At 54.1% G+C, this 14,423-nt stretch overlaps 1 protein-coding gene across 1 annotated transcript in view; it reads right to left on the reverse strand.

Annotated features, from left to right (window-relative positions):
- The window catches only part of LOC139241191 (volume-regulated anion channel subunit LRRC8C-like), a 27,303-nt gene extending 17,608 nt beyond the window's left edge, over positions 1-9,695 (reverse strand). The window contains exon 1 of the mRNA XM_070869846.1: positions 9,629-9,695. The gene's annotated coding sequence lies outside the window, so the exon portion shown is untranslated. The remainder of the gene's footprint in view (positions 1-9,628) is intronic.
- Between the last annotated feature and the right edge of the window lie 4,728 nt (positions 9,696-14,423).

Here is a 14,423-nt window from a genome sequence, read left to right on the forward strand (position 1 = left end):
GGGGGGAGAGGGGGAGGGGGAGTGGGACGGGGAGGGGGGAAGTGGCGGACATGGGAGAGGGGGGAGAGAGGGACGGGGGAGGGGGACGGGGACGGGGAGAGAGGGACGGGGAGAGAGGGGACGGGGGAGGGGGACGGGGAGGGGGGAGGGGGACGGGGAGGGGGAGGGGGACGGGGGACGGGGAGGGGGGAGGGGGACGGGGAGGGGGGAGAGGGGGACGGGGAGGCGGGGATGGGGAGAGGAGGAGAGGGGGACGGGAAGAGGGGGAGAGGGGGAGAGGAGGAGAGGGGGGCGGGGAGAGGAGGAGAGGGGGACGGGGAGAGGGGGGGAGAGGGGGACGGGGGAGAGGGGCACGGGTGCAGAGGGGTGGGAGAGAGGGGGGACGGGGAGGGGGACGGAGGAGGGGGGGAGAGAGGGATGGTGGCAGGGGGGGGGGGTAGTTGGAGGGGGGACAGGGGGGGGAAGGAGAGAGGAGGGGAGAGGAGGGGGAGGGCAGAGGAGGGGTAGGGGAGGGGACGGGGGGAGAGGAACTGGGGGAGAGAGGGGGATGAGGGGAGAGGGGAGGGTAGAGGGGGAGAGGGAGAGGAGAGGGGGAGAGGAGGGTTAGAGGGAGGGAAGGGGAGGGTAACCAGTGGAGAGGTAGGGGTGGGAGGGGGACAGGAGGGAGGGGCAGCTCCCAAGGCCCACGGTGGAGATTCCCAGGCAGTGAGCAGTGGCAGTGTGGGGGGCAGCGGCTGGTCCTGGGTGGGTGGGTGCAGTGTCTGGTTACCCCAGCACACACAGTCCTCACTGCGCTCGGTTCCCTCCCTCGCACAGGATCAGCTACAGTTACAGCAGCCCTGAGAGAATGAGAGTGTGTAATGATCAGCAGCCTGTCCCCGGAGCGGCGAGTCCAGCCTTTGCCCTTGGGCCCAGGGAGGGACTGACTCACACCGCTCCAACAGGTTTGGGTGTGGGCACCATGTCATCGAGTGACTGCAGGCCTCACTGCCAATTCTTCACCGTCATCCAGAACGCCCCAGCTTGCTCACTGCTCACTCCCCCCGCCCACGCTCCCCCCTCCCACGCCGCCGCCCACACTCCCCCTGCCCACAATCCCCCTGCCCACACACCCACTCCCCCCGCCCACACTCCCCCTGCCCACACTCCCCCCGCCCACACTCCCCCCGCCCACACACCCACTCCCCCCGCCCACACTCCCCCTGCCCACACTCCCCCCGCCCACAATCCCCCTGCCCACACACCCACTCCCCCCGCCCACACTCCCCCTGCCCACACTCCCCCCGCCCACACTCCCCCCGCCCACTTCAGGGGTAACTGGGCTGGTGGAATGGGCAGACGGGTGGCAGATGAAATTTAATGCAGAAAAGTGTGAAGTGATACATTTTGCTACAAAGAATGTGGGGAGGCAGTATAAACTAAAGGGTATGATCCTAAAGGGGGTGCATGAACAGAGAGACCATATGAGCACAAATTGCTGAAGGTGGCAGGACAGGTTGAGAAAGCGGTTCAGAAGCTTACGAGATCCCGGGCTTCATGAATAACGGTATTGGATCCTAAGATTCCGGCCTCCCTGGGTCTGTACAGAGGGCGCACGGACCCAGCGAGGCCTGGCAAATACCTGGTCTCGGGGCACGACGTGCGTGCGCCGAAAACCGATCTGTAAAAGATTTCTCCATACAGATCCTCCGCATCCCTGGGAGAAGGACATCCGCGCGGGAGAGATTGGGCTATTTCCCAACTCATGACCAGCGAATGTCCTTCACACTCTTACGCCTGGTGAAAGCAGACACATAGCTTACTTTTACCAGTGTAAGCATTTTAAAACATATAAAAATGACATTTAATCATTTTATGTTAAAAAGCCTGAGCAATAAAGTAAGTTTATTTTTGACCCTATTAAAACACATTAAAATCATTCCAATTTTTTTTTCTAAAACATTTCATTTAATTTCAACTCATTTTAAATATATGAGGTGTTTTTTTTATTTATTATGCTGTGTTTACTGTTTGAGGAGGGTTTTCTCATTGGTTACATTGGTCCTATTACTATCAATGTAGCCAATGTAACCCCACTTTTTAAAAAAGGAAGGAGAGAGAAAACAGGGAATTATAGACCGGTCAGCCTGACATCGGTAGTGGGTAAAATGATGGAATCAATTATTAAGGATGTCATAGCAGCGCATTTGGAAAGAGGTGACATGATGGGTCCAAGTCAGCATGGATTTGTGAAAGGGAAATCATGCTTGACAAACCTTCTGGAATTTTTTGAGGATGTTTCCAGTAGAGTGGACAAGGGAGAACCAGTTGATGTGGTGTATTTGGACTTTCAGAAGGCTTTCGGCAAGGTCCCACACAAGAGATTAATGTGCAAAGTTAAAGCACATGGGATTGGGGGTAGTGTGCTGACGTGGATTGAGAACTGGTTGGCAGACAGGAAGCAAAGAGTAGGAGTAAATGGGTACTTTTCAGAATGGCAGGCAGTGACTAGTGGGGTACCGCAAGATTCTGTGCTGGGGCCCCAGCTGTTTACATTGTACATTAATGATTTAGATGAGGGGATTAAATGTAGTATCTCCAAATTTGCGGATGACACTAAGTTGGGTGGCAGTGTCAGCTGCGAGGAGGATGCTATGAGGTTACAGAGTGACTTGGATAGGTTCGGTGAGTGGGCAAATGCATGGCAGATGAAGTATAATGTGGATAAATGTGAGGTTATCCACTTTGGTGGTTAAAAACAGAGAGACAGACTATTATCTGAATGGTGACAGATTAGGAAAAGGGGGAGGTGCAACGAGATCTGGGTGTCATGGTACATCAGTCATTGAAAGTTGCCATGCAGGTACAGCAGGCGGTTAAGAAAGCAAATGTCATGTTGGCCTTCATAGCAAGGGGATTTGAGTACAGGGGCAGGGAGATGTTACTACAGTTGTACAGGGCCTTGGTGAGGCCACACCTGGAGTATTGTGTACAGTTTTGGTCTCCTAACTTGAGGAAGGACATTCTTGCTATTGAGGGAGTGCAGCGAAGGTTCACCAGATGGATTCCCGGGATGGCGGGACTGACATATCAAGAAAGACTGGATCAACTGGGCTTGAATTCACCGGAGTTCAGAAGAATGAGAGGGGACCTCATAGAAACGTTTAAAATTCTGACGGGTTTAGACAGGTTAGATGCAGGAAGAATGTTCCCGATGTTGGGGAAGTCCAGAACCAGGGGTCACAGTCTAAGGATAAGGGGTAAGCCATTTAGGACCGAGATGAGGAGAAACTTCTTCACCCAGAGAGTGGTGAACCTGTGGAATTCTCTACCACAGGAAGTTGTTGAGGCCAATTCACTAAATATATTCAAAAAGGAGTTAGATGAAGTCCTTACTACGAGGGGGATCAAGGGGTATGGCGAGAAAGCAGGAATGGGGTACTGAAGTTGCATGTTCAGCCATGAACTCATTGAATGGCAGTGCAGGCTCAAAGGGCAGAATAGCCTACTCCTGCACCTATTTTCTATGATCCTATGTTTCTATGACCTCGCACAAACCGAGTTCCCATTGTCCCATTGAGCAGTGATGGGTGCTACCGGCCTACGTGACATACGGGACGTCCTCTCTCTGTGCACTGTGCAGCAAATCTCGGCCTCCGGCCACAATCGAAGGCACCTCTGGGACTTTCGTAAAAACATTTTGGGTTGGATTGTTCGTCCGAAGGAAGCTTCTGACCGCAATTTTCCCCCATAGAGTTCAAAAGTGTAGACATTAGAATGAGCCTGCATAAAACACTGGTTCGGCCTCAACTGGAGTATTGTGTCCAATTCTGGGCACCGCATATTAGGAAGTAGGCAAAAGCCTTAGAGAGGGTGCAGAAAAGATTTATAGGGATGAGGAACTTCAGTTACATGGAGAGACTGGAGAAACTGGGGTTGTTCTTAGAGCAGAAATTGGGTCTCTACTCATTGGAATTCAGAAGAATGAGAGGTGATCTTATCGAAACGTATAAGATTATGAGGGGGCTTGACAAGGTGGATGCAGAGAGGATGTTTCCACTGGTGGGGGAGACTAGATCTAGGGGACATGATCTTAGAATAAGGGGCCGTCCATTTAAAACTGAGATGAGGAGAAATTTCTTCTCTCAGAGGGTTGTAAATCTGTGGAATTCGCTGCCTCAGAGAGCTGTGGAAGCTGGGACATTGAGTAAATTTAAGACAGAAATAGACAGTTTCTTAACCGATAAGGGAATAAGGGGTTATGGGGAGCGGGCGGGGAAGTGGGGCTGAGTCCATGATCGGATCAGCCATGATCGTTTTAAATGCCGGAGCAGGCTCGAGGGGCCGTATGGCCTACTCCTGCTCCTATATCTTATGTTCTTATGATAGAGGTGTTCAAAATCAGAGTAGGTAGAGAGAAACTGTTCCCATTGGCAGAAGGGCCGAGAACCAGAGGACACAGATTTAAGGAGATTGGCAGAAGAACCTGTGAATAAAGAGTTAAGGTCACAGAGTGACCTTCTCCCCAGAATGTGCCTCATGTGGTTTCATACTGTAGAGTAAGGACTTTACATTGGCGACGAGAAACGGGAATTCACGACCCACGACAATGGTCACCGGTAGCACAGAGGAATGGTACTATGTTGGGGAAGACCGGGACGATTTTTTCGAGAGGCTTCAGCAAAGCTCCGTTATGAAAGAATGGCTGGGGGATGCAGTGGCCGACAAGCGAAGGGCTCATCTTTTGACCAGCTGCGGACCAAAGACTTATGCGCTCATGAAGGACTTACTAGCACCCGAAAAGCCGGCGGACAAAACCTTTGAAGAACTTAGCAAATTCATCGGGGAGCACCTCAAACCGGCAAGTAGCATACATATGGCCCAACACAGATTATACACCCATCTATGTCGTGAAGGACAGAGCATACTGGACTTCGTAGCGGACCTCCGGCGTTTGGCCAGCCTCTGTAAGTTACAGACGCCTGTAGGGGGGAAATGCGAAGGGACTTCTTTATTGAGGGCATCGATCATGCGGGAATTTTCCGCAAATTAATTGAGACCAAGGATTTGACCTTGGAAGTGGCGGCGTTGATAGCTCAAACTTTCATGGCGGGGGAGGAAGAGACGAAAATAATATACGCGCGCAATTCTGCTTCTAACGCGGAGATGGATCAGGGAGTCAACATCATCAATGCAACTCAGAGCCCCGCAGGCTGGCAGGGGCAGTCCGACATTCCCCAGGCAGCAATAGGCCCCAGAGTAGGGCTTCAACAGAGACAATGGCAGGCTGAACGGACAATCACACCATTACAGTGGACAATGCGGCCCGGGATGGGGCCATTGACACTCACTAATAAGGTACTTAAGAGCAGTCAAAGGGACAGTCAGCGCGGAATGCCTGGCCATAGTCCCTTTGTTCCCAACAATGGAAACTTTAACTCATGCTGGAGGTGTGGGGGAAAACACTCAGCTAGATCTTGCAGATTTCAACAGTTTGTCTGCAGGACCTGCAATCTCAGTGGCCACTTAGCTCGAATGTGCAGGAAGTCTGCAACCAGACTAATATATGAGGCGGATGGACCAGAAGAGGGTTCTTTGAGGCAGGATGACTTTTGGGGCAAATCGATGGACGTCGAGGTTCAGCGGGTCCATGTGGCGAATATTCACAGTTCATTCACCAAAACGCCACCAATGATGATGAGGGTTTTATTAAACGGTATCCCAGTATGCATGGAGCTGGACACTGGGCCAGCCAGTCACTCATGGGTGTCCAGCAATTTGAGAAGCTATGGCCACTTAAAGCCAGTAGACCCAAATTAGCACATATTGAGACACAATTACGGACTTACACTAAAGAAATCATTCCGGTGCTAGGCAGTGCAATGTTGGCTGTCACACACAATGGGCTAGTGAATCGGCTGCTGCTCTGGATTGTCCCGGGCAATGGTCCCGCACTGTTGGGGAGGAGCTGGTTAGCCGAGATGAACTGGAAATGGGGGGATATTCATGCAATGTCATCTGTGGAGCGAAGTTCGTGCTCACAAGTCCTACAACAATTCGATTCACTATTCCAACCTGGCATCGGGACTTTCAATGGCACTAAAGTAGTGATACACATCACCCCGGACGCCAGGCCAGTGCACCACAAAGCCAGAGCGGTGTCGTATGTGATGCGGGAAAAGATCGAGAGCAAATTGGACCAGCTGTTGAGAGAGGGCATCATCTCGCCTGTTGAATTCAGCGACTGGGCGAGCCCCATCGTTCCCGTCCTAAAAGCGGATGGCTCTGTCAGGATCTGTGGCGACTACAAGGCCACCATCAATCGGGTGTCCCTATAAGATTAATACCCGCTCCCGAGAGCAGAGGACCTCTTCGCGACGCTGGCAGGTGGCAAGCTGTTCACCAAGTTGGACCTCACTTCAGCCTATATGACCCAGGAACTGGCCGATGAATCTAAACTACTGACCACCATCACCACGCACAAGGGACTGTTCGTTTACAACAGGTGCCCGTTTGGCATTCGATCAGCGGCCACGATTTTTCAACGAAACATGGAAAGCCTGCTTAAATCCATTCCTGGAACAATCGTATTCCAGGACGACATCCTCATCACGGGTCGAGACACCGAGGAACACCTCCACAACCTGGAGGAGGTGCTACACCGACTGGACCGGGTAGGCTTGTGACTCAAGAAGTATAAATGTGTGTTCTTAGCTCCTGAGGTTGAGTTTCTGGGCAGGAGGGTTGCTGCAGATGGGGTTCGGCCCACCGAATCCAAAACAGAGGCGATTCGACGAGCACCCAGGCCCTGCAACCCATTGCTTTCATTCCTGGGACTGTTGAACTATTTTGGGAACTTTCTGCCGAACTTGAGCATGTTGTTGGAGCCACTACACATGCTCCTGCGTAAGGGTTGTGATTGGTTTTGGGGAACTGTCAGGAACGGGCTTTTGATCGGGCGCGAAACCTACTTTGTTCAAACAAGTTGTTGACCCTGTACGACCCCTGTAAACAATTGGTTCTGACATGTGATGCATCGTCCTATGGGGTTGGGTGCGTGTTGCAGCAGGGCAATGCTGAGGGTCAACTACAACCTGTGGCTTATGCCTCCAGGTCACTCTCTCAAGTAGAACGGGGATATGGGATGGTCGAGAAGGAAGCGCTTGCATGTGTCTATGGTGTAAAAAAAAAATGCATCAGTACCTCTTTGGTAGGAAGTTTGAATTAGAGACGGACCACGAGCCATTAACATCCCTGTTATCAGACAGCAAGGCTGTCAATGCCAACGCATCAGCTCGCATACAGCGATGGGCTCTCACGCTCGCTGCTTACGACTATTCCATCCGGCACCGGCCCGGCACTGAAAATTGCACTGACGCGCTCAGCAGGCTTCCACTGGCCACCACTGAGGGGGCAGCGGAGCAAATCGCCGAGATGGTCATGGCTGTCGGGTAGTTATGCCCCAGAAGGGCAGGGAGGCATTCATCAGGGAACTCCACAGCGAGCACCCAGGTATTGTGCTGATGAAGACCATTGCCCAGTCACACGTTTGGTTTGGAATTGATTCAGACATGGAACACTGTGTTCGCAGGTGCACGACGTGTGCCCAGCTGGGTAATGCCCCCAGGGAGGCCCCGCTCAGCCCGTGGCCCTGGCCCACCAGGCCATGGTCACGCATTCATGTAGACTAGGCGGGCCCATTCATGGGAAAAGATGTTCCTTATTGTGGTAGAAACATAGAAACATAGAAAATAGGTGCAGGAGTAGGCCATTCGGCCCTTCTAGCCTGCACCGCCATTCAATGAGTTCATGGCTGAACATTCAACTTCAGTACCCCATTCCTGCTTTCTCGCCATACCCCTTGATCCCCCTAGTAGTAAGGACCTCATCTAACTCCTTTTTGAATATATTTAGTGAATTGGCCTCAACAACTTTCTGTGGTAGAGAATTCCACAGGTTCACCACTCTCTGGGTGAAGAAGTTCCTCCGCATCTCGGTCCTAAATGGCTTACCCCTTATCCTCAGACTGTGACCTCTGGTTCTGGACTTCCCCAACATTGGGAACATTCTTCCTGCATCTAACCTGTCTAACCCCGTCAGAATTTTAAATGTTTCTATGAGGTCCCCTCTCATTCTTCTGAACTCCAGTGAATACAAGCCCAGTTGATCCAGTCTTTCTTGATAGGTCAGTGATGGATCGAGTGCATCATTCTGAATTTGTGCACGTCATTCATCACCATGGAAAGCCTACGTGCGATCTTTGCAGCCCATGGCTTGCCAGACATCCTGGTTAGTGATAATGGCCCATATTTCACAAGCTACGAATTCCGAGAGTTTATGTCGGGCAATGGCATCAACCACGTCAGGACTGCACCGTTCAAGCCGGCCTCCAATGGCCAGGCGGAACGTGCGGTCCAAATCATTAAGCAAGATATGCTCAGGATTCAAGGACCCTCCCTACAATGCCGCCTATCGTGTCTCCTGCTGGCCTATAGATCCCGACCGCACTCGCTCACGGGGGTCCCGCCCACAGAGTTACTTATGAAACGGACACTCAAAACTCGGTCGTCCCTCATTCACCCAGTCCAGACCGACATAGTTGCGGGCAAGCGCCAGTCACGAAACAAGTACCAATGCCATAGTTCGAGGGGGAGATGTATAGAAATAAATGATCCTGTATTCGTCCTCAATCACGCCATGGGGCCCAAATGGCTTGAGGGCACTGTAATTGACAAAGAAGGGAATAGGGTCATCGGGTAAAACTCAGAAATGGTCAGATATGCCGTAAGCATCTGGACCAAGTAAAAAAAAGGTTCAGCTTCGACACGGAGGAACCTGAAGAAGACCATGAGATCAATCGGGTGTCCCTACAAGATCAATGCAAGATCAATACCCGCTCTCGAGAGCGGAGGAGGACTTCTTTGCCACGCTGGCAGACTCAATCTCTGCTTTCAAAAGCGAGTTGGATAGGTTCCTGAAAGAAAATGATTTGCAGGCTGGGGAAAAGGCGGAGGAGAGGGACTGGCTGAGGTGCTCTTGCACTATGTTGAGGAGCAAGGGAAGTTCTCCCCGGTGTCCTGGCCAATATTTATCCCACAATCAACATCACTAAAACAGACTATCTGGTCATTATCACATTGCTGTTTTGATCAGAAACTGGCTTGCTGAGGACTCGTGATATTCTTTCCACATTACATGCCGACATTTCAAAAGTACTTCATTGGCAGGAAAGCGCTTTGAGACGTTCGGTGGCTATGGAAGGTGCAACATTAAGCTGTCTTTCTTTCTTATGTGTGACTTTCTGTGAGGGAGGGAGAGTGAGTGAGTGAGGGAGACTGAGGGAGGGAGAGTGAGTGTGGGGGAGGGAGAGTGAGTGTGGGGGAGGGAGGGAGAGTGAGTGAGGGAGAGAGTGAGTGTGGGTGAGGGAGAGAGTGAGAGAGACTGAGGGAGGGAATGGGAGGGAGGGAGGGAGTGAGAGAGACTGATTGAGGGAGGGAGGGAGTGTGAGTGAAGGAGTGTGTGAGCGACACCCCGCGCTCTCTAACTTTCCCTGCGCCCTCTCCCAGCCTCTCTCCCCCTACACACTGTCTCCCTCCCCTCTCCCCCTCACTTCCTGCACCAGGAGCGGGCTGTGCCGGCGGACACTCACCTCCGGCCCGGCCTGGCCCGGCTCCCCCGCTCGGTGCAGCTCTCCCCCCGGGCGCAGTGTCGGTGGGACGGGAACTCCGGGACCCGCCCGGCCCCTCGCTCACTCCCCGCGGGCCGTGAGCTCACCTCCTGCCGGCTCCGCCCCGCCCGCTCCCCGCTCCAGCCCGCAGGGAGGCTCTACTCCCCGCCCGACCCTCATCTCAACATCCCCCCCATCTCCCCCCCAATCTCCCCCCTCCTCCCGAATCTACACCCCTTCTCCCCACTCCTCCCCCTCCCCAATCTCCCCCCTCCTCCCGAATCTACACCCCTCCTCCCCCATCTCTCCACTCCTCCCCCTCCTCCCCAAACTCCCCCTCCTCCCCAATCTCCCCCTTCCTCCCCATCTGGCTCTCTCCCCTCCAATCTCCCCCCCCCCACCTCGCTCTCCCCCCCCCCCAATTTCGCTCTCCCGCCCCAATCTCGCTCTCCCCCCCCCACAATCTCGCTCCCCCCCCCCCCACAATCTCGCTCCCCCCCCCCCACAATCTCGCTCCCCCCCCCCCACAATCTCGCTCCCTCCCCAATCTCGCTCTCCACCCCCCCCCCATCTCGCTCTTCCCCTCCCCCCCCCCAATCTCACTCTCGGCCCCCCAATCTCTCTTTCGTCCCCCCCGTCTCCCATTCTCTCTCCCTCCGCCTCCCAATCTCTTCCCCCCCACACCCCGCCTCCCATTCTCTCCCCCCACCCATTCTCTCCCCCCTCCCATTCTCTCCCGCCTCCCATTCTCTCCCCCCACCCATTCTCTCCCCCCACCCATTCTCTCCCCCCACCCATTCTCTCCCCCCACCCATTCTCTCCCCCCACCCATTCTCTCCCCCCACACGCCTCCCATTCTCTCCCCCCACACGCCTCCCATTCTCTCCCCCCACACGCCTCCCATTCTCTCCCCCCACACGCCTCCCATTCTCTCCCCCCACACGCCTCCCATTCTCTCCCCCCACACGCCTCCCATTCTCTCCCCCCACACGCCTCCCATTCTCTCCCCCCACACGCCTCCCATTCTCTCCCCCCACACGCCTCCCATTCTCTCCCCCACACGCCTCCCATTCTCTCCCCCCACACGCCTCCCATTCTCTCCCCCCACACGCCTCCCATTCTCTCCCCCCACACGCCTCCCATTCTCTCCCTCCACACGCCTCCCATTCTCTCCCCCCACACGCCTCCCATTTTCTCCCCCCACACGCCTCCCATTCTCTTCCCCCCACACGCCTCCCATTCTCTTCCCCCCACACGCCTCCCATTCTCTCCCCCCACACGCCTCCCATTCTCATCCCCCCACCACGCCTCCCAATCTCTCCACCTGCCCCCCTGGGTCCGGGTGTCACAGTGCGTTAGATACACTGTCCGTTCCTCCTCTGGGACCTGGTGTCACAATGTATCGAGCGCACTGTGACACCCGGTCCCAGAAGAGAAAAGGACAGTGTAACGCACTGATACACTCGGTCTCAGAGGGGGAAAGGACAGTGTATCTAACACACTGTGACACCCGGTCCCGAAGGGGGAAAGGATAGTGTATCTAAGGCACTGTGACACCCGGTCCCAGAGGGGGAAAGGCGTATCTAACGCACTGTGACACCCGGTCCCGAAGGGGGAAAGGATAGTGTATCTAACACACTGTGACATCCGGTCCCAGAGGGGGAAAGGACAGTGTATCTAACGCACTGTGACACCTGGTCCCAAAGGAGGAAAGGACAGTGTATCTAACGCACTGTGACACCCGGTCCCAGAGGGGGAAAGGACAGTGTATCTAAAGCACTGTGACACCCAGTCCCAGAGGGGGAAAGGTCAGTGTGTCTAACGCACTGTGACACCCGGTCCCAGAGGAGGAAAGGACAGTGTATCTAACGCACTGTGACACCCGGTCCCAGAGGGGGAAAGGACAGTGTATCTAACGCACTGTGACACCCGGTCCCAGAGGGGGAAAGGACAGTGTATCTAACGCACTGATACACCCGGTCCCAGAGGGGGAAAGGACAGTGTATCAAACGCACTGATACACCCAGTCCCAGGGGGAAAGGACAGTGTGTCTAACTCACTGTGTCACCCGGTCCCAGAGGGGGAAAGGCGTATCTAACGCACTGTGACACCTGGTCCCAAAGGGGGAAAGGACAGGGGGCCAGACTTTCGGCTTCATTGTTGGCGATTTTTTCGGCGTTACAGCTAGTTTTTCACCCGGCGAGAGTTTCCAGGTAATTTTTTTCCTTGGTATCGCCCACATCAGAAGTCAGCCGCTGGGACCAGACCGCCCGCGTGCAACGCCGAGAACAACCACCAGGGCGTAAGTTTGGGTTCATCCGCCACATCCAGATCGCCGAGAGTCCCGCCCTGTAAAAGCTGCTTAAACAGGGCGCTAAGAGGGGGCCCTGCAAAGAAAGGTAAGTGAAAAGTATTTTAATAATTTATTTTAATATTACCACGGCGATTAGGGTTAAAACTGTTTTGGGAATGCTTTGTATGTGGTTTTTTTAAAATAATTTTTTATTTAGGTTCCACCCCCCACCCCCCCCGCCCTCCTGTAGGCCCAACCACAGCCTCAGCCTAAATTTTTATACTTGCCGCCCATTCCGGTAACAACCGCCAATTTGGCTAACTGTCCATGTACCTGCCGAGAATGAGTGTGCAACAACGATTTTTTGGCCGGGCGATCAGTTCCACACACCTTTACCCAGGTCGTTTTTACCAAAAGCCAGGTCGCAAATTGCAGGTCCAGTGGGCAGGCACAACAGGAGGGGCAAAGGAGCGGCAAGAGTTTGTAGATGGAAGTGACCGGGGCCCAGGAGAGGCGTGAGTTCGGGGACAGAAGAGGCGAGGGCCCAGGGCCACACGGGTCAGCCCACACTGCAATATGTGTGCGTACTAGGTCCGTGCAGCAAAGCTGGTCTCCAATGGTCCTAGTTAATCCTTGCCACTGGACCAAGACCTAGCTCTGTCAAGCCCGTGTGGTGGCTGGTGTGCAACGGCCACCACACGTTAAAAGAATCCACCCACAGGCATCTTCCACCCTTCAGGATGTAGTTCAGGACCTGGAATGTTAGGTCCTTCATTGAAACACCTGTGAACTCATCCATTTTTGGCATAGAAGCAAGTCATCCTCTCTTCGAGGGACTGCCTGTGATGATGACTCTCAAAATGGAAATTCTCACCCGTTATTTTGGCCGAGTGTTAGCGATCCTTCTCAGCGGGCAATCGGGCGTTGAGGGCCTTTATGAAAAGTTTGGCCCAGGGTATCTAAAGCACTGATACACCCGGTCCCAGAGGGGGAAAGGACAGTGTATGCAACGCACTGTGTCACCCGGTCCCAGATGGGGAAAGGACAGTGTATCTAATGCACTGATAATCCGGTCCCAGAGGGGGAAAGGACAGTGTATCTAACGCACTGTGACACCTGGTCCCAAAGGAGGAAAGGACAGTGTATCTAACGCACTGCGACACGCGGTCCCAGAGGGGGAAAGGACAGTGTATCTAACGCACTGATACACTCGGTCTCAGAGGGGGAAAGGACAGTGTATCTAAAGCACTGTGACACCCGGTCCCAAAGGGGGAAAGGACAGTATATCGAACACACTGTGACACCCGGTCCCAGAGGGGGAAAGGACAGTGTATCTAACGCACTGTGTCACCCGGTCCCAGAGGGGGAAAGGCGTATCTAACGCACTGTGACACCTGGTCCCAAAGGAGGAAAGGACAGTGTATCTAACGCACTGTGACACGCGGTCCCAGAGGGGGAAAGGACAGTATATCGAACACACTGTGACACCCGGTCCCAGAGGGGGAAAAGACAGTGTATCTAACGCACTGTGTCACCCGGTCCCAGAGGGGGAAAGGCGTATCTAACGCACTGTGACACCTGGTCCCAAAGAAGGAAAGGACAGTGTATCTAACGCACTGCGACACGCGGTCCCAGAGGGGGAAAGGACAGTGTATCTAACGCACTGATACACTCGGTCTCAGAGGGGGAAAGGACAGTGTATCTAAAGCACTGTGACACCCGGTCCCAAAGCGGGAAAGGACAGTGTATCTAACGCACTGCGACACGCGGTCCCAGAGGGGGAAAGGACAGTGTATCTAACGCACTGTGACACCCAGTCCCAGAGGAGTAAAGGACATTGTATCTAACGCACTGTGACATCCAGTCCCAGAGGGGGAAAGGACAGTGTATCTAACGCACCGTGACACCCGGTCCCAGAGGGGGAAAGGACAGTGTATCTTTCGCACTGATACACCCGGTCCCAGGGGGGAAAGGACAGTGTATCTAACGCACTGTGACACCCGGTCCCAGAGGGGGAAAGGACAGTGTATCTAACGCACTGTGACACCCGGTCCCAGAGGGGGAAAGTACAGTGTATCTAACACACTGACACCCGGTCCAGAAGGGGGAAAGGATAGTGTATGTAACGCACTGTGACACCTGGTCCCAAAGCGGGAAAGGACAGTGTATCTAACGCACTGTGTCACCCGGTCCCAGAGGGGGAAAGGACAGTGTATCTAACGCACTGTGACACCTGGTCCCAAAGGGGGAAAGGACAGTGTATCGAACGCACTGTGACACCCGGTCCCAGAGGGGGAAAGGACAGTGTATCTAACGCACTGACACATCCGGTCCCAGAGGGGGAAAGGACAGTGTATCTAACGCACTGTGACACCCGGTCCTAGAGGGGAAAAGGACAGTGTATCGAACGCACTGTGACACCCAGTCCCAGAGGGGGAAAGGACAGTGTATCTAATGCACTGATACACTCGGTCTCAGAGGGGG

This window comes from Pristiophorus japonicus (genome assembly GCF_044704955.1).
Source record: "Pristiophorus japonicus isolate sPriJap1 chromosome 24 unlocalized genomic scaffold, sPriJap1.hap1 SUPER_24_unloc_1, whole genome shotgun sequence".
In the NCBI taxonomy this organism is placed as follows: domain Eukaryota; kingdom Metazoa; phylum Chordata; class Chondrichthyes; family Pristiophoridae; genus Pristiophorus; species Pristiophorus japonicus.